The sequence below is a fragment of the Bos grunniens genome, chromosome 6 (assembly GCF_055505025.1).
Source record: "Bos grunniens cultivar Pamir isolate PY7600 chromosome 6, Bosgru_T2T1.0, whole genome shotgun sequence".
Taxonomy (NCBI): Eukaryota; Metazoa; Chordata; class Mammalia; order Artiodactyla; family Bovidae; genus Bos; species Bos grunniens.
In genome coordinates, this window is record NC_141170.1 from 12,529,909 (window position 1) to 12,551,481 (window position 21,573).

At 48.5% G+C, this 21,573-nt stretch overlaps 1 protein-coding gene across 8 annotated transcripts in view; it reads left to right on the forward strand.

The window, feature by feature from the left end:
• The window catches only part of SLC2A9 (solute carrier family 2 member 9), a 233,564-nt gene that overhangs the window by 77,235 nt on the left and 134,756 nt on the right, over nt 1-21,573 (forward strand). The gene's annotated exons all lie outside the window — the stretch shown is intronic.

Below are 21,573 nucleotides of genomic sequence, written 5' to 3' on the forward strand. Positions count from 1 at the left end.
CCAAACAATTAATTAGAATAATGTTTTCAATTCCCAGTAGATGCATCTTTGTTCTTGTCACTCACTGCGATTTTTATTTTGTTGTGTGAGTAGAAAGTAACTCTTAAATTTCTCCTATGGGCAACATGTTAAGGTTCCTCTGTGGCTGGCTTGCAATCAACTTTTGTAAATATTCCATATTTGCTTCAGGACAGTAGCTCTTTCTTGGCACATTGTATGCAGAGCTAATATTAATGACTGTGATTTCATCACAATAATTATTGTTAATCTACAAAATACTAAGGACCTCGTACTGGAATTCCACGAGCGATTAAAAAGAGGAGAGAAATGTGATTCTATCATAGCAGAATGAACTCCCGAGGGCGGGACACAGAGCGGCCCCTGTAGCTCTAGTTTTGGTGTCAGGCTGCCTGAGTCTGCCTTCCAGTCCCACCGCGCACAGCTGGGGAACTTTAAATAAGTTTCGGAACCTCTCTTAGCCGTTGCCTTACCTATTCAATGCAATTACATTGACACCTGGTTCGTTGGGGCTTTTGCAAGGCTTAAAGAAGGAAATAGATGTCAAGCACTTCAAAACAGTACCTGGAACTGATGCTAAATAGATGTCAGCCAAGATCTCATTTAACTCATGTAATAGTTCTTGGAAATAGATATTATTACTTTCTATGTTAAAGATTAAAAGTTCAGTCTCAGAGAGGTTTAATAATGACCCCAAATGGCCACAGCAAGAAGGCAGGAGAGCCTAGTTGGAGCCTGAGCTTCCTGGCTTTGAAGCCATGACGTCTGTGCCGTAGGGCCTGCAGAGCGGGACTTGCAGATGAGGAGCAGGGGGAGGCACCCCAAAGCTTAGAGTCCTGGCATAGGAAGTCAGGCAGTCAGGCAGGCTGTCCTGTCAAAAGGAGTACACGACAGCACTTCTTTTCTATAAGCTTTTCATCTTGGACTCTCTGTACTTCATCCAAGCCCAGGAAGAAAGGACAGTTTGATTCTTATCAAAATATGAGAAGACACGTATTCATCCACATTAAAGTAGTCGCAAACAGTCCAACAGCACTTTCACCTGATGAGACTCTTCATGTCTCCAGTAACTGAGAAATCACACCTTTTCTGTTTGAAATGAAGAATCTCACTCGGGGCATGGCTCAGATGTTTTCTGTAGCAGGAGAAAACGTTCTAGCGGGCTGGGAGCACTCGCAGGATGAATTTCCTTTGATGGGAACTAGGGAAAAAGAAAATTAGAGACTGTCACATCTTCATCCTCCCTGCCACTTCAGAGTTCCTCACAGGGTGATGCCCAGTCTCCTTCAGGCATCCTTCTGAGCTCTGAATTTTCTCTTTTAGATAATTCAGGCTTTCCAGTGGGGCAGTGTGGGTCCCATTAGCTTCCTGGGTCCCATTCAGTCTCCCTCTCCAACAATAGGAAAAAGAATTATTCCTTAGCCTCTGTGTGTCTTCGTTAGTAAAATGGGGATAAGTATGCACAGCTCACTTGAGTTGTGAAAATTAGATGCAGTGATACACAGACAGTTCTTAGAACTCGGACCCTAATTAGCTCCATTTGGGTTCACTTTGTGCAAGCTATATGCTGGACCCCCTCACCGCGTCATCTCTCTCCTGTGAGATACTAGTTAGCTGTTCCCACATCAGTCTTCGGGCTTCCCACGTGACTCAGTGGTAAAGAACCCGCCTGCCAAGGCAGGAAATGCAGGAGATGCGGGTTTGATCCCTGGGTTGGGAAGATCCCCTGGAGGATGAAGTGGCAAGCCACTCTGGTATTCTTGCCTGGAAAATCCCATGGACAGAGGAGCCTGGCAAGCTACAGTCCATGTGGTCAAAAAGAATGGGACATGACTGAGCACGCACACACCTTAGTCTTCTGCAAAAGCTACTCCTCTCTTAGGAAGTTGGCTGGGTCTGCTATGGAATTGAGTGGTTGTCCATGTGATGGTCTTTCCCAAGAAATGAGGTCTGAGGTCTTAGCTCTTTGTATCATCATAGATCTGATGGTGGGGTCTGTGACACTGAGATGCTCCCTAAATGTAGAGGGAATACACAAACTTTTCTTGACATTGGAATGATGAATGCCCCAGTTCATGAATTTTCTAATGCTTCTTTGCTCCTGAGAACACAAACATACCCCCAGGCTTATCTGCTGTGATGTGTATGAGCAAGCTGCAGGCCACTGGCTTTGTGCGGTCCCCTCTCCTGACCTCGAGTTCTTTGTGTCTAAAAGGAGGGGCCTTTATAGACGTCACTGCAGGGCTCCTGTCTGCTCTGGCTTCTGCGTGATGGTTAATGCTCTGGGTGACGTGTGCTCCTGGGCTGGGGGCACCACAGCCCCTAGTCAGCTCGGCTGGTATCTCAGTCTGCAAGCAAGGAAGGTTGAAGGGATACAAAGATAAATTTAATTGGTCTTGAAGCCATGTCATCTGGAATTTTAAAGACAGTCTCTGAAGCTTGCCTTAACTTTGCTATTCTGTCTTCAAGACAGCTGCAGGGAAAAACAATTAGCCCAGCTGCCCTCTGAGTAGGTGGCCTGGAGTGGGTGTTGGAGGGGAGAGAGAATTCCATGAGCCCCATGAAGGAGAGATGAGCAGCTCTGGAGGTTTGCTTGGTCATAAGGTTCGTGCCCTGTGGTTTAGTGGCCCCAGTAGTCAGGCTTCTCAAACAGTAAAGTGTCTGCCTGTAATGCGGGAGACCTGGGTTTCAATCCCTGGGTCAGGAAGATCCCCTGGAGAAGGAAATGGCAACCCACTCCAGTACTCTTGCCTGGAAAATTCCATGGATGGAGGAGCCTGGTTGACTACAATCCATGGGGTCGCAAAGAGTCGGACACAACTGAGCAACTTCACTGGCAGCCAGGCTGGTATGCCTGGGAGGGAACAATTCAGCAAAGGTCAGGCAAAGAGCAAGGTCATTGCATCATCAGACCTGGGCTCCAAGCTCCAAAAGTTCACATTTGCTATGGGTTTGTTTTACCTGTTAATTCAGGAAATCCATGAAATAACCCTACAGATTAGGTACGGTCTGTATCATCCCCATTTCGCAGACGAGAACACTGAGGCAGAGAGAGCTGTACAGATGTGCTCAAGATCACACAAGTAATGAGCTGTGGAGCTGGAGTTTGAAGGCAGGTTGCTAGAAACCCTGCTGTTTTGGCCTTGGCCTGTCTCAGACAGAACCCAGCTAAACAGAATATATATAAAATTGCTCCCTACCCACAGTCAGCTCTTACTGGCTGGCTGGTCTATAACACGTTCTCTTCAAGAAGTCCTTCTGAACAACACTGTGCACCCTCATCATCTCCAGGAATTTGGCCATTTCATCATCTCTGTCTCACGAGGCTCTTGGAAAGACAAGAAGAAGGTGGATCTGAAATGCCTTGTGATCTACACACTGCAATACAGGTGTGCAAAGGGATCACATCACCTGCAGCCTCCAAGGCTCTTTGTGCAATGGCTCATCCTCCCCTGGGCAGTGCCATCATTAGACCCATTTCTCAGATGGGGAGAACAAGTCTCAGGGTTAATCAGTGCCCGACTCTGGTTTGCACAAGTGCTGAGGAGGTTGGTACCCTCAGCTCCTGGCTACCAGGCCCAGCCCCATCACTTCCACCATGTAGCAGCCACTGTGTCTTGGAAATAGGTCCTGAGTCACCTCATGGGGACCCCACCATCACCCTGGGATGGGGGTAAGCTTTACAGGGATGGTCTGAGGAGGCTCCTGGGGGCTGAGCCTCCACGATGGCAGCTCAGTCCCATCCTGACATTTGATTTGCTCGACTGCCTTGTACTCAGTGCTTCTGAACCCCAGACCCCCACTGGGAGGCTCAGGATGGTCCTTCATTTACACAGTGGAGTAGAAAGACCAGAATTTGCAAAATGCTTTCCCTGTGCCGAGCAGTGGGCTTTATCCACATCATCTCACTTAAATTAGCCTCAACCTGAGAAGTAGGTTCTGTCATCATCCCATTGTGCAGATAGTAAAATGGAGACTCAAAGGGGAAGCCCTGCCCAGAGCTATCTGGCCAGTGATCTTGGACATGATTTGAACCTGGGGAGGCATTAGGAGTGTGTTACCATATGTGAGACCCCCGAGCACACTGCCTGGTCCTTCCTTTCCCCTCGGTGAGGACAGGAGTAGCCAGTTCACCTGTCATCCTTGGCACATGTGCCCTTCACCCAGAAGTTTCACAGAAGATGCTATTGAATAAATGGGTCAAAGCACTTCCCCCATTTCCAAGGTGTCATCCTATTTCAGGAACTGAGCTGAGTTCTTCACTGCCATTGTCTGATGTGATCCCCAAAATACACAGCAATCCTCTAGGATGTGACTACTATTATTAAACCCATCTTGCAGATGAGCAAACTGAGTCTCATAGAATTTGGAGAACTTGCCCAAGGCCACCCACTAGCAGGAGTCCTGGCCAGGACTCAGCCCAGGCAGTCTGGCCCAGACCCTCACTTGTATCACCATGTCTGCCTATAACCAAAGTCATCTAGCCCAGGACTCTCACTTTACAGAGAACCTCTGCCCAAGACCTAGATCACAAAGTATGGGGCTCTCTTGGGTCCTTCACCCAGAGTCAGCCTGCGGTCGGGCACCCCCTAGTATCTGCAGCCAGCAGGAGCCCAGGCCATTTGGACTTTGTCTACTGATGATGTATTCATTCATTTGACAAACATTTATTGAGTTCTTACTGTATGCCTGGCACTGTTCTAGGCTCTATCTAGAAGAAAACAAAACAGACAAGGACCACTGCCCATATGAACCTTGCATTTTGATGGAGGACACAGATCAGAGACAAATAAATATTTAAAGTTGGGCAGTAATGAATTCTGTGAAACAAAACAGAGGGGAGGTGGTGAGGGCAGGATTTAGATTTAGAAATACGGGTAGTTGGATGGTGCTAGAAGTTAGATGGATTAGAATGAGAGATTGGGCCCCAATTCAGGCCACTTTAGCAAGCGGGAGGATACTTCTGGGGCTGAGATGCATATGAAGCATGGGAGCGTAGAGACAAATTGCTACAGGAAGAATCCTACCCTTTTCCCAGAGATGCCTCTGCAGGAACCTCATCTAATCTGGCTTCTTCCCTCTCCCTGCTGGTCTCAGTTTCTGTATCTATAAAATGGGCACAATAATACACACTTCATAGGGCTATCTGTCTAAGCATTAGAAAAGCTACTACATGGAAAAGTGCTTATTGCCTAATTTTGTAAATATTAATAGTTGCCACCTGGCCAGGCAATGGATCCCATGTTCAGCAAATGAAGCCTAAATTCCTCAGCTTGGCACCCAAAGCTCCTGAACTGGGGCCCAGTCTGTCATTCTAAGCCACCTAACCTCTTGTTGCTGTTGTTCAGTTGCTGAGTCATTTCCAACTCTTTGTGACCCCATGAACTACAGCATATGAGGCATCACTGTCCATCACTATCTCCCTGAGTTTGCTCAAACTCATTCCGTTGAGTCAATGATGCCATCCAACCCTCTCATCCTTTGCCACCCCCTTCTCCTCTTGCCCTCAATTTTTCCCACTTCAGGGTCTTTTCCAATGAATTGGCTCTTCGCATCAGGTGGCCAAAATAGTGAAGCTTCAGCTTCAGCATCAGTCCAATGAATATTCAGGGCTGATTTCCTTTAGGATGGACTGCTTTGATCTCCTTGCTGTCCAATGGGCTCTCCAGAGTGTTCTCCAGCACCACAGTTCAAAAGCATCAATTCTTGGGCACTCAGCTTTCTTTATAGTCCAACTCTCACATCTATACATGACTACTGGAAAAACCATAGCTTTGACTATATAGATATTGGTTGGCAAAGTGCTTTCTCTGCTTTTTAAAATACTGTCTAGGTTTGACATAGCTATTCTTCTTCCAAGGACCAAGTGTCTTTTAATTTCATGGCTGTAGTCACCATCCACATTGATTTTAGAGCCCAAGAAAATGAAATCTGACCCTGTTTCCACCTTTTCCCCATCTATTTGCCATGAAGTGATCTAACCTCTGCTGCTGCTGCTGCTGCTAAGTCGCTTCAGTCGTGTCTGACTCTGTGAGACCCCAGAGATGGCAGCCCACCCTTCCCTGTGATTCTCCAGGCAAGAACACTGGAGTGGGTTGCCATTTCCTTCTCCAATGCATGAAAGTGAAAAGTGAAAGTGAAGTTGCCCAGTCGTGTCCGACTCTTAGCGACCCCATGGACTGCAGCCTACCAGGCTCCTCCATCCATGTGATTTTCCAGGCAGGAGTACTGGAGTGGGGTGCCATTGCCTTCTCCGGATCTAACCTCTAGCCCCATTCAATTACCCATATTTCCAAGTCCCCCCTTACTCCCCCACCATACCGAAATCCTCCTCCAGTTTCCACACTCTGGTACCATTTGCTCTCTTTCTGTCTCTCAATCCACATCCTTCAGCTTTCCAGAAAGATCCAACTCCAAACTCCAGTAAAGGAATATAACTGAACAGCCCTTCTGAAAATAGAAAGAAGCTGAACATCCCCTGCGCTTGGCCTGATACTCCGGACAAAAGCTTTTGCTCGCTCTGCTGAATCCTCATAATAGCCCGCATGTCTTTGGTCCACTCGGATAACATCAGGACGTGCCCTTTCTTTGTGCTCGCCTCTGGTTTCATCCTGCCTGTAAGCCCATTAGGGGCTGGACCACTCTCGTTCGGATTCACCTTCCTCTTTCCTGCACTGCCCGGTGTGGGAAAGATGATGCTGTCTGACTGAAGACGCATTTTGGGGGTGGAGGGGAGAGGCTGTGCACCTCTCATGGGCTTACTTGGATGGAGAGGCCATCTCAGTCTAGTGGAAGCAGAGCTTGTTTTTTTCCAGGCAGAAGGAACTCTTTTGTTTCTCCAGTGCCAGTCTGCATGGTTTAATGGAGTCTGAGCGAGCTGGGAAGGCACAGGGCCCTGGGGAAAAGAAAACCCCAGACTCTGTACTCCCATAATTGCATGAGGCAGATGTTGCTTCCAGCAGATTGGAAGTCTCCGTGTTTGGAAGAATAAGATTCCTCTCACATGGAAATTGACCTCTCAGCTTCCCAAGTAGCACTCACTGATAAACATTCCTTTCTGAGTTTTGGACACTGAGGGGAGAATAACACCCAGTTAGCAGCCTGGGTCCCTGCCCAGGAGGACTTGGTGTTGACAATGACGGTAATTTGACAGAAATCCTCCCCCTCTCCATCCTGTGCGTACACATCCATCCATCAGACCCAGGCATGAATATTCAGGTTTCTTAGGCCCAGACCAGCTCCAGTTGTGAAGCTGAATCACAGCAAATGGATTTGAGCCTATAGACCAGGGATTTTACCATCTGGAATTCCAAAGGAAAGTGTGCATGATTCCAGAAAAGTGCCCCAAATAAAACGTATTCGTGTCTCAACTTCACGTTTGATTTGAAGCAAATTTTAAATTTTTTTAGTCAAAATATTACATGATAATGGTTTTAAAAATGTAACATGGCTAAGAGGCTTATAAGGCTTCTTCTCTGGTGGCTAGGTGGTAAAGAACCCACCTGCCAATGCAGGAGATGTAAGAGACACAGGTTTGATCCCTGGGTGAGGAAGATCCCCTGGAGGAGGGCATGGCAACCCACTCCAGTATTCTTGCCTGGAGAATCTCATGGACAGAGGAGCCTGGTGGACTATAGAGTCTGTGGGGCCACAGGGTCAGACACAACTGAAGCGACTTAGCATGCACACAAGAGACTTACAGGGAATGTAAGAGGGAAGAAAGGTCCATTTGCTTTACCCCCTTGAGCCCCTTATAACTCTTTTAACTATTTGATAATTCCCCTATATTTTAAAATGATTTGAGCCAGTTCTTTATAACAAAACTATGTCTGTACGTAAATAATTTGTTATAACACTATGTCTGGATTCATTCGTTTTGGACATTCTCATTGATGTCTTATTGTAACAGTTGAGTTCCCAGCCCACACTTACAACACTATCCTTCCTCTCCTCTTGCTCTGTCCTACCATGTAATTATAGCAGTTTGTTAGAATTCACTGGCTAATATTTATATTATTACGATTATGTACCTTGATGACTTTCCTTTCTCATGAAGCTTTTTGTTTTTCTTGGAGTTAATAATTCCTCGATTGTTATTTCTTACATCTTTAGTTTTCTATGTGCCTATGGCTGATTTTTTCCAAATGGTCCAAGAGTAAACATTTGGCAGTGCATTTGCAAAATGCTCAAATATGTCACTGGCCGGCAGTGACTTTCCATGCAGCCAGCTTCTTGACCGAGCTGGACTCCAGCATGTGAAGCAGGCACCAAGAGAAATTTACCAGATGATGTGTTGCTGAGCAGTCTTAGAAGCGTGTGCCAGTGGAGCATCCATGAGGAGTCCTTTAACTGCCTTTGGTGTCAGGGCAGGACCCACATGGAGGTGACATCTGAGCTGGTATTAAAAGAAGAAGTAAGAGTTTGCCAGGCAGGCCACCGGAAGTCAAGGAGCTTCTGGGGAAAGACAACAGCATACACAAAGATCAGAGGTGTCAGAGAACAGTTCTTTGAAAGAGCTTGAAACCACTGACAAAGGAACCTCTGACCTGCAGCCAGAGCCGCATAGAATGCCTTGAGTACCACGCTACTAAAGAGTGTGATCCTGGCAGCTTCTCTCCATGACAAAGTGTGGCCTCTCCTTCTTAGACTCCTGGACACAGCAATGCTGTGTGTGTGTGTGTGGGGTCTTCAGCAGCCCAACCAGTCTTTTCTCCCAGACCCCCCACCCCCTCCCCACCATGCTCACCCACACACCTGCTCCCTGAATCACACAGAGCCTGGAAGGAGGGATGTCCACATGCCGAGTGGCTGAGGACAAGAAACAACGCCAGAAAATGGTCCTCCTTTTGAAATCTCTGTGCTTCTTTTGACTTCGGTCTCCTCCTGACATTTAAGGTATTTCAAAGATAAGGTGAAAATGTGAGGCTCTGAAAAAGCCCCCTTCTTGATGAAAAATGATGTTACTGAGTGGAAGCCCTCCCCATGAGAATGCGGCAGGTACCTGGGGGCTGGGAGGCACCCACCCACAGTGTGGTAAGAGGGGTCATGAGAAAGCTGATGATGGAGATCACTGGGAAAAACTAAAACACAGCCCAGGGCTCCATGTCAGCCGCCTACCCCACCTACTGCTCTCCCCTTGCTCTTACTGACCTCAAACCTGCCTTGTCCTTCAGGAAACTTTCACAGATCGAATGCATGGCAATGTGAATAAGTTAAGGAAATGAGACATTAGCATTGCTTTGAAAATGCAGCCCATGCCAAAGCGGGCAGAGAATGGAGCGTGCTCAGAGGTAGGAGGGACAGAAGTGTGCACCCAGGCAGTGTGCAGCCTAGCATCTTACAGATAAGAAGTCAGTGCCCGGGAGGGAGGGCTGCCGTGCGTGCTTGTCAGTGGGCTCCACAAAAAACCACCAGGGGTGTCCATGTCCGGGGAGGGGCATCAGATTGCTGACAGAGACCCCCAAGGGGGAGAGAGCATCCAAAGAGGAGGGACAGTGGCTGAGGAAATGAGATGGGAGTCCCTGATTGTGGGTAGGCTGGTCTTCAACTCCCAGACTTCCCGCTCAGGTCTGAGAGGTGGGTTTCATACATTCGACCCAGACACAAAGTCGCAGGCTCGGAGCAGCAGATCTAAACTTGGAGTGAAGTGACTGAAAGTTGCTCAGTCATGTCTACCTCTTTGTGACCCCATGGACTGTAGCCTGCCAGGCTCCTCTGTCCATGGAATTCTCCAGGCCAGAATACTGGAATGGGTAGGTGTCCCCTTCTCCAGGGGATCTTCCTATCCCAGGGATTGAACCCAGGTCTCCCACATTGTAGGAGGATTCTTTACTGGCTGAGCCACCAGGGAAGCCCAAGAACCTGAAGAGGGTAGCCTATCCCTTCTCCAGGGGATCTTCTTCCCAACCCAGGAATCAAACTGGGGTCTCCTGCATTGCAGGAAGATTCTTTACCAGCTAAGCTACCAGGGAATCCTAAAATATGTTAATAGCAAGCATGGAAGCCAAACACCAACCTTTTGGGACCTCATGGACTGCAGCCCGCCAGGCTCCTCCGTCCATGGAATTCTTCAGGCAAGAATACTGGAGTGGATAGCTGTCCCCTTCTCCAGGGGATCTTCTCAAACCAGGGATTGAACTTGGGTCTTCTGCACTGCAAGCAAATTTTTTACCTCTGAGCTACAAGGGAATCCCCTAACCTCAGGCCCACCCTTCAATTAGGATGGTCACTTGTGTTGGTTCAGAACCACAGCACAGGGAAAAAGGAAGCAACAGCTCTTGGCTCCCAATCATGTACCAGGCCCATGCTAGAATATCACCTAGTCAACCTCATAGCAACCTTGCAAAATAGCTGTTAATTGCTCTCCTGGAGTGATTCCAGAGAGAATTCGAGGATGCAGAATTCGCTCAAGGCCCCAGAGCTAGTAAGTAGAAGAACCAGAATCTCAACTTGGGCCTAACACTGAAGCTGAGTGAGACTGTGAAAGGCCCAAGATTGTGACCCTAGGTCACAGAGCTCCTGGCTAACCAGGCTGGTTCCTGACCACTGACAGCCACACCTTCCATGTCCCCAGAATCCAGGCCATTGATAGAAAAAGTCCAAATCGTGTTGCATCCTTGGGCTTTTGTGAGCCTTAGAACAAACCACATTTTGCCTTCATCTCTTGAGCTCCATTTGGTGAACACTAATCTGATCTCAGATGATCTGATTGTAGAAGGAGGTGGCAGACAAAGCAGAGGTATGAGTGGGTCTGAACAGTGAGACCAGAAACCAGGATGATCCAGATTGAACACAGAAGGCTGACAAGAGGATTAATAATGGGCTTCAAGTTCAGGGAGCATCATTTAGAGAGGAATGCTGGTTTAATGCCCTCAGGAAAGAGAAGGGTGATTTCTGTAAGTGTATAAGCAGGGATATTGGACTGCCCAGGGCTTAAGAACACAGAGCTTGGTACCTTACTGCTAGGGGTGGGTGTGCCACTCTACCATTTATAAGATGCCTGCATATGAATGCATAACTTCTTGGTGCCTTGGTTTTCTCATCTGTCAAATGGGAATATAGCAGGGGTATTGTGAGGGTGAAACTGGGTCACTCTGTGTGAAGCACTCAACAAATTCGCACGTGCTTAGCGCCAGTCTATCACTGTAGTTGGCTCAGGGAGGGACTCTGCAGGTCAACAAACTTTAAAAAAATGCACAGATTTCTCTCTGAAATGAGAAAGGGACAAGGTTGATTTCATGGAAAATTTTGCAGCAGGACTTTTAGCCCATCACCTCTCCAGCCTCAATTTCCTTGTCTATAAAATGGGAATAATAGCTGCTGACCTTACTTCCAGATTGCTCAAGAACCAAGCAAGGCAGAAGACACTTGAACCCTTTAAAAAGCAGAAACCTGTTTCAGGGAAGGAGAGGAAGATGGTGTTTCTTGAAAGATGACCTCAAGCAGGTCACTTAACTCACGTCTAATACTTGGAACAGCTTTCTGAGTTGTGAATGTTATGCCCTGGGAGAGTAATTTCACTATTGTTGCTAAGACAGAGAAATACAAGGGTAATCATCCAGTCGTGCGCTTGAGGTCTCTCTTGTTGAAGTCAGACCATGAATATGTACCGGGAGCAGCCATTCTAGAACAGCACACTTGCTGCAATGACCTGAGCATCTTAGCATCTGGATTGCACCCTGGGGGTGTCAGGTGGTGTTGACTTCTGCAGGGTCTGTTGGGGAGATGGTGACAGGCTGACCCATTCTAAGGTGGTGGAAGGCGGGGCGGACACAGCCGGGCCCGTGGTCGCCGCTCCAGGGCTCTGTGAGCTGCGGTTTGCGGGGTCTCCTCTGGAAGGTGCTTGTGGGGACATCTAGGTCAAGGGTTCTGTGGACATTCATCGACTGATGCTGGTTCCCTGGTGAGACCCAGCTTGTGATAAGTATCATCACCCTTTCATTTCACAAAACATCCCTTTGGAAAGTGACTGTTTATCCCTCCCTGAGTGGCTGCCCCCATGCCTGCTGCACCTCGGCTTGGTGGAGCCCGTTTCAGTACCAGCATGAACCACTGGAATTGAGCTCGAGTGAACTCCGATGAGTTCTGTACAGAACTTTCTATAGAAGAGCAGGACTGGCTCAGCCTAATGTCATCTGCATATCAATTCGCTATTCAGCTTGCAGCTGCCACGAGGGAAAGTGATGGCTATTGCTTCTCAAAGAGAAATGCGTGGTATCAGCAATAATGTCACAAAAGAGCCCCCTGAACAAATCGGAAGAGTCAGGCTCCCATTCTACTCTGCAGCCTCCCCCCCACCTAGGTTCTCATTTGAGCTTGCTTGATCTACTCGACCTTGCTGGGTTTCGGTTTTCTCTTCTATAGACTGGAAATTATAACAGTACTTTATAGGAGAATGGTCTTCATGCTACTTTAGCCCTTGAATAGGATACCATGCTACTTTAGCCCTTGAATAGGAAAGTTTGGCATAGATAGATAGATAGATAGATATTAGGTTGGCCAAAAAGCTTTTTCCATAAGATGTTATGTAAAGACCTGAAGAAACTTCTTGGCCAACCCAATATCTTACTTAAGAAGAAAGGATGTGTGTCATTTCATGGGTCTCCATCTTCAGCTGCAGCACCGCTTACCTGTACCATTCTTCTTACCCAACATGCATCCAGACTGGAGGCATTTACTGAATGCCTGCCAGGTGCTGGGTGTTGGGAAGAAATATAAAAGAACGCGGCAGGGGGTGGCCCTGAGGCGCTCAGTCTAGACAGAGTGATGCACCCATAAAGAAATACGCATTACACAGGTAGCAAATGCTTTCATGGAATTCTGCACTGGGAAGAGGTGTCATCCAGAGGAGGAAATGCTGAAGCTGGGAGGATACACAGCTATTCTGCAGATAAGAGCAGGCATCCCTGGGAGAGGAAGCAGCACGTGCACAGGCACAGCATCCTGAACTCTGCTTGTTAGACTCAGAGACGCCCATGGGTTGGCAGGATCAGAACAGAGGAGCAGAGGGCTGGGGTCTTACCAGTGGCAAGGCTGGAATCCTGGATGGGTTCGCATCAGGCAGAGGGCTTCGTATTCCAGGCTAAGAGATTTTAACTTGATCCCGAGGGCAGTAGGGAGCTGCTGAAAGTTTCAGAGAAGTAGCTTAGAACATCAGATTCACATTCTAGAAGGATCACTCTGAGACAGTGAGGGGAATGCAAAGGGAAGCAGGGGGATTTGGGGACAGTTAAGATGCTGTTGGTAGAATCAAGGCAAAATCGCTGTCAGAACCTCCCCTAAGGCATATGCTAGCAAGTAAGAAGGGGAGGAGATGCCCAGAGATTTCAGAAACAGCCGACAGAACTGTCTTAGGGTAGGCAGCAGTTCGGATGGCAGTGGGACGGTTGTGAGTTAAAGGCAGGAATGGAGGTGCATCAGGTTTCCAAACTGGACTTCTGCATGGATGGTGATGGCCCCAGTTGTGGTCCAGGGACAGGCGTGGGTGGGCTGGGAGGTGGTGCAGCTTATGGAACTCAAGGGTTATGAGCAGAGCTGTCCACTGGGCAACTGGAAATGAGTGTGAGGAGCCCCCAGTAAGAGGTGTGGGCTGGATGTGGAGATCTGGGGTCATGGCCCCATACATGGGTCTTAGGTTGGGTTCCCCAGGGAAGAGACCCTGAGATGGGGATTTTTGAGCAGGAAGTTGACTGGGGAGTGTTCTCAGATCAACACCTCCAGGTGATAAAGGAAGAAGGACTCAGTACAAGGAGAGGGTGAGCTGCCCTTAGTCACAACAGAGGTCTCAGCCTGCAGGGAGCTCTGGACCTAGGAGGGCCCATCCGAGAGGGAAGAGGAGGGGAGGGAAGGCCTTGGTGCCCCTGCACCAGCTAGCCATTGGGTGCTGCTGTTGCTGCTAAGTCGCTTCAGTTGTGTCCAACTCTGGGACCCCATAGACGGCAGCCCACCAGATTCCCCCATCCCTGGGATTCTCCAGGCAAGAACACTGGAGTGGGTTGCCATTTCCTTCTCCAATACATGAAAGTGAAAGTGAAGTCACTCAGTTGTGTCTGACTCTTCGAGACCCCATGGACCGCAGCCTACCAGGCTCCTCCGCCCATGGGATTTTCCAGGCAAGAGTACGGGAGTGGGTTGCCATTGCCTTCTCCGGCCATTGGGTGCAGTTTGCTCCTAAGGATGGATGAGTAGTCTTGTGGAGGAAGCATCCTTCCAGGGCTTGTCTAAGGGGAGGGCAGGGACCCAACTGTAGCCCCATAGCCAACAACAGTCCTGGCAGGTAGAGGATGACCCCCTCAGTTCTGGGTCACACACCACTGTCTACAGCAGGTGGAGGGGAGGTGCTAGGCTCTCAATTGGTTGCTTCCAGAGCCACCCAGACAGCTCGAACAACCCAGTACCCAAGCCACACCTGCAGGCCAATTAACCCCAAATCTCCACCTGTGGGAGACCAGGACCATCAGTCATTTTCATTATCCCACAGGTGATTCCAATCTGCAACCATGTCTAAAACCACTGTCCTGAGGGAAGCCATGGGATGAACAGAAAAGAGTGTTGGGCTCAAAGCCCTGGGGAGGGGCTCAAAGAAACTGGAGGAGAACTAGGAGAGGGGTGTCCTGGAAGGCAAGGGGCAAGGGATTCCAGAAAGAAGTGGTCCCCTGCAGCAAGAACTGATGTGGTACCATGCCTAGGGAGAGAGTGACCCAGATGCCCTAAAATGTACCTGGAATTCAACTTTAATGTCACTGTCATGAAAGGGTAATAGACACAGATGCTTCCTGTGAAAGAAGAGTCTATGATTCATAGTTCTCCAGTGGAGGGGGCACGCCACCCCATGCAGGGCCACACGAGGAAGCTCCAGGGCTGGTCAGGAGCAGAAGGAGGGAGGGCATGAGAGAGTCATTTCCTAGACAGATTGATAGGGAGTCTAGGGGTCCCCAAGGAGAGAGGGGTCTAGAATTCTCAAGGAGGAAGAAAGGACAAACTTTTTTTCTTTCTCCACATTCTTTAGGATTATATAACAATAATGTATCCTGCCTAAGGACAGTCTTTGGATTCAACCTTCTGTTATCTTAAAATGTTAATTATGGGAATAGACCTGGTCTTTACAAGGATGTATCTTGCCTAAGGACAGTGTTATCTTAAAATGTAAATTATGGGAGTAGGTCTGATGAGGTCTTTACAACCTCCAGATATTCTTTGGATTATATAACTTCATTGTTAACACTAGCAAGCAGGTACTCTTTCCACCCCCTTCTGATGCCTATGTCAGAAGCTTTCTCTATCTCCTTTATACTTTAATAAAACTTTATTACACAAAAGCTCTGAGCGATCAAGCCTCGTCTCTGGCCCCGGATTGAATTCTTCTCCAGAGGCCAAGAATCCCGGTGTATTCGCATGATTCAACAGCAACCTTTCAGGCAGGGCATGGCCCAGAGCCTTTATTGTGACTTCCACGGAAGGAATGGGTGAGTCTGGGTAGGGAAGCTTAGGCAGGCTCAGGATGGCATAGTCTGAATAGTTACAGGTGTCCCCAGGACTACAGGGGCTATCTCAAGTTGCCTACTACCTGGCCCTGGGGTAATTTAGGAGAGGGGGTGTATTGACTTGGTGTGTGAGAGTTAGATAGAGGAAGTGGTCCATGTAGGCTCTGGATTGGTTGGTTTGTATGTTAAAGGGATGATCCCAGGGAAGTTATTTGCTAGAAATTAACTAGCCTAGGAGGGGGAGTATCTCCAGGATCAGTAAGGCTCTAAGATATCAGATCATCATAAAACATAGGAAATAAAAAGCATAGTTAATAGACCAGCCCCGAGGGCCCTCAGCTTGGAGGTCAGAGAGGGCTGGGCTTCAGCCTCAACTCATCCCCTTGGGGTGCTGGGCACAACTTTCAGAATACACAGGAGCCTTGACCTTGGGTTCCTCGGGGCTACAGAGGGGAGGACTCTCCAGAACAGAATGAGATGCAAACTCCCAGGTCAGGGAAACTGTAGTGGGGGGGTGGGGGGGTTGGTTCCAAGGATGGAACTCTACAGAATTCCCATGAAAATGCTCACGAGGAAAGAATATCCATGAGAAACATCTGCCAGCCCCAGAGACCTGACCCAGTTCTTCACCACTGTTTCATCTTAGAGAAGTCAGACACTGAATAGAAGCCAGGGAAGTGCAGGGGGAGGATGAACAATGAGAAGCCACCATCAATCCCCCACCCCCAACTCTTTTCACTGCAGACTCCAGCTCGAAGCAGGCTTGGACTGGGGGAGTAGAAAATATGTCATTCAATCAGGTTGATTTCATTATGATTTTGAAACTGTGGCCTTAAGACCATTTAAAACCACTGAGATGGGGAAGGGAAGGGCACTCTCACTGATTGCATTTTGAACAAATGTAGGAGATGAAAGGGCTTCCCAGGTGGTGCTAGTGGTAAAGAATCTGCCTACCAGTGCAAGAGATTTAAGAGACGTGGGTTCAATCCCTGGGTCGGGAAGATCTCCTGGAGAAGGGCAGGGCAACCCACTCCAGTATTCTTGCCTGGAGAATCCTATGGACAGAGGGGCCTGGCAGGCTATAGTCCGTAGAGTCGCAGAGTCAGACATGACTGAAGCGACCTAGCATGCACGCACAGGAGATGAAAACCAAGGTTGTGTTTCAATAACACCATGAACTGTATGTTTTTAAATTTCGTTGCAGATACATTTCTAAAGTATCCAGCACTGAGCTTGACACGTGGAGAACTGGTTAAATGCTAGCCTTGATTCTAGTGGATGAGATCTTAAATAGGAAGACTTACAAAGGAAAATAGCCCATTTTATCCCCTCAACTAGCCTTGTGAGAGAGATCTCCTTCCACTCCTTCTCACCTCCAACCCCTGTCCTGGTGGTGGTAGGAGTATTATTTGCTCCACTTGACTGGGCGGGGATGGCGGGGGGTGGGGGGGTGGCAGAGGACCACAATATACTGTCCTTACATTAGAACCTGACTTGGGATAAGATCAGTGATTCCAGCTCTACTTAAAAGTTCGAGCTGTCTCATCCTGGTCCAGGAGGGTTTTATTTATGGAAATACCTGAGGTCATCTATAGCCTGCGGGAAATAAGACTAGAAGTCTATTTTTGAAAAGGAAGCCTCGGTAGACTAAAGAGGAAGACAATCGCGTTTTTGCAAGACTCACTCACCTTACCGGAGAGAAAGCAAAAATCATCTCTGCTGACAAGACTTCCATTTTTCTTTCCTCTCAAGTGATATCAGCATGTGTAAGAAGGGCTCTGACCTCGGGCTTTACTGAACACATCAGGGTCCAATTGGCATCAAAAAGACTCATCAACCTAGAGGGGTGGGATGGGGTGGGAGGTGGAAAGAAGGTTCAAGAGGGAGGGCGCATATGTATACCTATGGCTGGTTCATGTCGATGTGTGGCAGAAACCAACCCTCAGCGGGTAAAGAATCTGCCAGCAATGCAGCAGACACAGGAGACGCGGGTTCGATCCCTGGGTCAGAAAGATGCCCTGGAGAAAGAAATGGCAACCCACTCCAATATTCTTGCCTGGAGAATTCCATGACCAGAGGACCCTAGGAGCCTACAGGACCATGTGGTCTCAAAATGTCAGACACAACTGAGTGATGAAGCCCACAAAGTATTGCAAAACAATTATTCTCCAATTAAAAATAAATAATTTTTTTTTAAAAATCTCATCTGAGATTGACTCTCTGTAGCACCTAGTGGTCCATGAGATTCTCCAGGCAAGAATACTGGAGTTGGTTGCCATTCCCTCCTCCAGAGGATCTTCCCAACACAGGGATTGAACCCACATCTCTTATGTCTCCTGCATTGGCAGGCGGATTCTTTATCTCTAGTGCCTCCTGGGAAGCCCTACGCAGGTCATACTGAAAGCCCTAGGCAGACACAGCCCAAGGTGTGTCCAGCTGCTTGCTGCTCAAAAGGCTATAGAGAGGCAAGCTTGGTGGAAAGGAAAGTTTGCTTTATTTTGGATGCTGGCAGCTGGGTGAGAGGGCAGACTTCTGTCCAGAGGTTGACTCCACACCCCACCCCACCGCACCCCACCCCACCGCGACCAACAATCAGAGCTGGGCAAGAGGTTTTACAGTGGAGGGAGGGGGCTCCATGTAGAAAGAGCACACTCAGCTCTGACAGTCATCTTGAACTTGGTCAGTGATGGTCTGACCTGCATCACCTTGATTAAGTACAGTTGATCTTCAGTTCCAGCGTTGGTTTGTTCTCATTTCTTAGAGGCCAGTTCTCAAAATTGTGGCGGCTTACGTCATGGCTACAGTCTGGTCATCATGTAATTAACTTCTTCCACCTGATGGTGGTTTTAATAACTATAAGACAGCTCACAGGATATGGCTCAGAATATTATCTATAGTCCTTGAAAAGGGACTAAATGTCCTTGACCTTGCTAAATAACTAAACTATAATTATTTAGTCTGTTGGATGGTTTTCCTGTTTCTGCATTTTCTCACTTCTCTGATTAAACTTACCCTTTGGCTAAAAAATTTCCCCAGACAAAAGGCAGGTGGAGAACATGAGGGGCAAGGACCATAGGCTTTTCCCACAGCATCAAATTAGAGAGGCACCTCCCAGGGGTGGCATCCTTGGAGCTGCCATTGGGTGGAAGAAAGAGGGGAGCTGGAAAGTACTCCTGGAGGAGGAACAGCAAGTACAGATGTGCAGAGGCATGATCCACTGAGGATCATTGGGAATGATGACTGCAGAGGAAGTGCAGGGCCAGGGGATGCTGGAGATGTGGGAGCTTGGCTGGAGGACGGGTCATGGATGGCTTTGCTGCTGTTCCATGGCCCTTGAACCTGGCTTTGAGGACAACCAGGAGCCTTTGAACTGAGATGGACACCCTCCGTTTCCTTGAATCTACAATGCAGCATTTCTGGAATCCCACTCCTGTGTGTAAATTGACAGGTTACGCAATCCAAATCTAAGCGTCATCGTGGCCCCTTCCAAGATCAAGAAGGAATGTTATCTTTATCACCTGACTGGTTGGTGGTGAGGCAACAAGATGATGGTTCAGGAATCTAGATGTCAGTTTGCTGACTCCAACCAGCCTGGGGGTCTACATGCTGGTGGGCGGCAGTTTCCATGTGGTGGGGTCTTTGTTTCTGTAGAAACAACTCAAGGACATGCATTGGGTTGCCATCTCTTTCCCCCAGGGAGCAAGCAAGGTCCCTGCCACTCTGTGGCTAGATAACTGTTTAAGTGACTATTACTTTTTCTTGCTTGACTGGCTTTTTTTGTTTCTGCATTGCCCTGTTTCTCTAATGATTAACTCCTTGATCCTGCTCTTTGAAACTCAGGGAGGCCCAGGAGACCAAAGCTTTTGCTACAGATAAGAAGCAGGGGACATGGAGGGACTGGTCACCAGGAAGGCCCCCGGGGTCCTGCTCAGTTTCACTGGTGACCACTCGTCCACCTTCCTGCTCCTCTCCCAGCCTCATTCACAGAGCTCTCCCCAATACTGAAAGCTGGCATTGGCCTGACAGGTCCCTCACAGATGATGGAAGAGGGTGCTGGCTGGTGAAGTCGGAGGAGTTTGTGAATATAAGTTGTTACTGTGTCCAGAATGAGGAAGACATGGTTAGAGAGCATCACTGATTCAATGGACATGAATTTGAGCAAATGCCAGGAGACAGTGAAGGACCAGGGAACCTGGCATGCGGCAGTCCATGGGGTCGCAGAGTGGGATGCAGCTGATCGACTGAACAACTGGTCGACTGAACAACAACAACAAAGTAGATTTTTCAGCTCACAGGGAGACAGTCTGACCTGGCCCACCTGTGAATGGCCAGAGAAAAGAAGAAATTCACATTTTCCCTTCTATTTTGCAAGACAAATGGCCTTTTTTCTTTATTTCCTCACCTCCTACTCCCACGCTGCTCTGTAAAAGAAGCTGGCATCCAGATCCCCAGAAGATGGCTTTTTGGAGACACTAGTCTGCCATCTTCTATGTCAGCTGGCCTTCTGAATGAAGTTGTATTCCTTGCCTCAACACTTTGTCTCCAATTTATTGGCCTGTCATCTAGCATATAGAACAGCAACACAGCACTTCCCAGGAGGCACTAGTGGTAAAGAAACCATCTGCCAATGCAAGAGACGCAGGTTCAATCCCTGAGTTGGGAAGATCCCCTGGAGGAGGAAATAGCACCCCACTCCAGTATTCTTGCCTGGAGAATCCCATAGACAGAGGAGCCTGGCAGGTTATAGTCCAAGGGGTTGCAAAGGGTTGGACACAATTGAAGCCACCTAGCATGCATGTAATAACAAAAGCAGCGAAAAGCAGGGCTTAAAGTCAAAGAAGCAGATCCAACATGGAGTCAGAACAGGCTGTTCTCCATTACAAGGGCACTGCAGTCTCCACCTCAGGATGGACTCCTCCTGGCAGGACTGACCTGAGGCCAGCTGAAGCTTCACCAGGTGCGAAGCCTTTCCAGGTCTGGACACATCTCCTTTTCTCCTTGACTGTCTCCTTGTACTTTCTTAGGAAAGAAAACGCTCAAGAATTCCACGTTGAGAACTTTGTTTTCCTCTCTTTGTCCCCCTCAAAACTCCTCCTTCTGACCTCTTCTTTCAGAGATGCAGTTAGAGTTCATTTGTAAACCTGGGTTTAAAAAAAAACAATCAGGGAGAATGCTGCCTTAATCAGCATAATAATAAAGGCTCTGTGCTGCCTTTAAGCTGTATAATAGGTGAATGGCTGCTCCTGTGTGCTAAGTCGCTTCAGTCCTGTCCGACTCTGTGTGACCCCCGTGGACTGTAGCCCATCAGGCTCCTCTGTCCATGGGATTCTCCAAGCAAGAATACTGGAGTGGCTTGCCATGCCCTCCTCCAGGGGATCTTCCCGACCCAGGGATTGAACCCACATCTCCTGCATTGACAGGCAGGTTCTTTACCGCTAGCGCCACCTGGGAAGCCCTCAAAGGGGCTCAAATTGCCTCTTGAATGGTATATGCTGTAGGTTCAGGGGTGGCATGTGTCTGGAGGCCCCACCACCCTCTCTTCTGTGGGGACTCGGGAAAAAGCTCCAGCTGATCTTCAGTGATGAGGGCAAGATGAGTCAGAGGTCACAGGCCTCAGAGGTGTCTGGCTGGTAACACCAGCAGAGCAGTCGCTTCTTCTGCACACCCACTGGGTGCTGGCAAAGCACAGAGCCCACAGGCAAAGCTTTATCTGAGCCCACTCTCACGACTGCCTGAGAGGTGGCCGCGGCTGTCCCCATTCCCCAGGTGAAGAGAAGGGGGTTTGAGGAGCCATGAGAATGATCTCAGCCAACAACCTGGAAAGACCAGAGCCCCTCAGGCTGGCTTTGCTGTCCCCGGGGCCTCTCAGTCAGCCAGTTCTTGGCTTCCCCAAACTCATCCTTCTCAGGGTCACCCTATTGCAGGAAGGGGGAGCCTTTCCAGGGCCCCACAGTGGGCTCTTGTCTAACACAGAAGTGAATTCTCTGAGGAGACACACATGCTGTGAAAGCAAAAGACTTTATTGGGAAGGGACACCCGGGCGGAGAGCAGCAGTGTTAAGGGAACCCAGGAG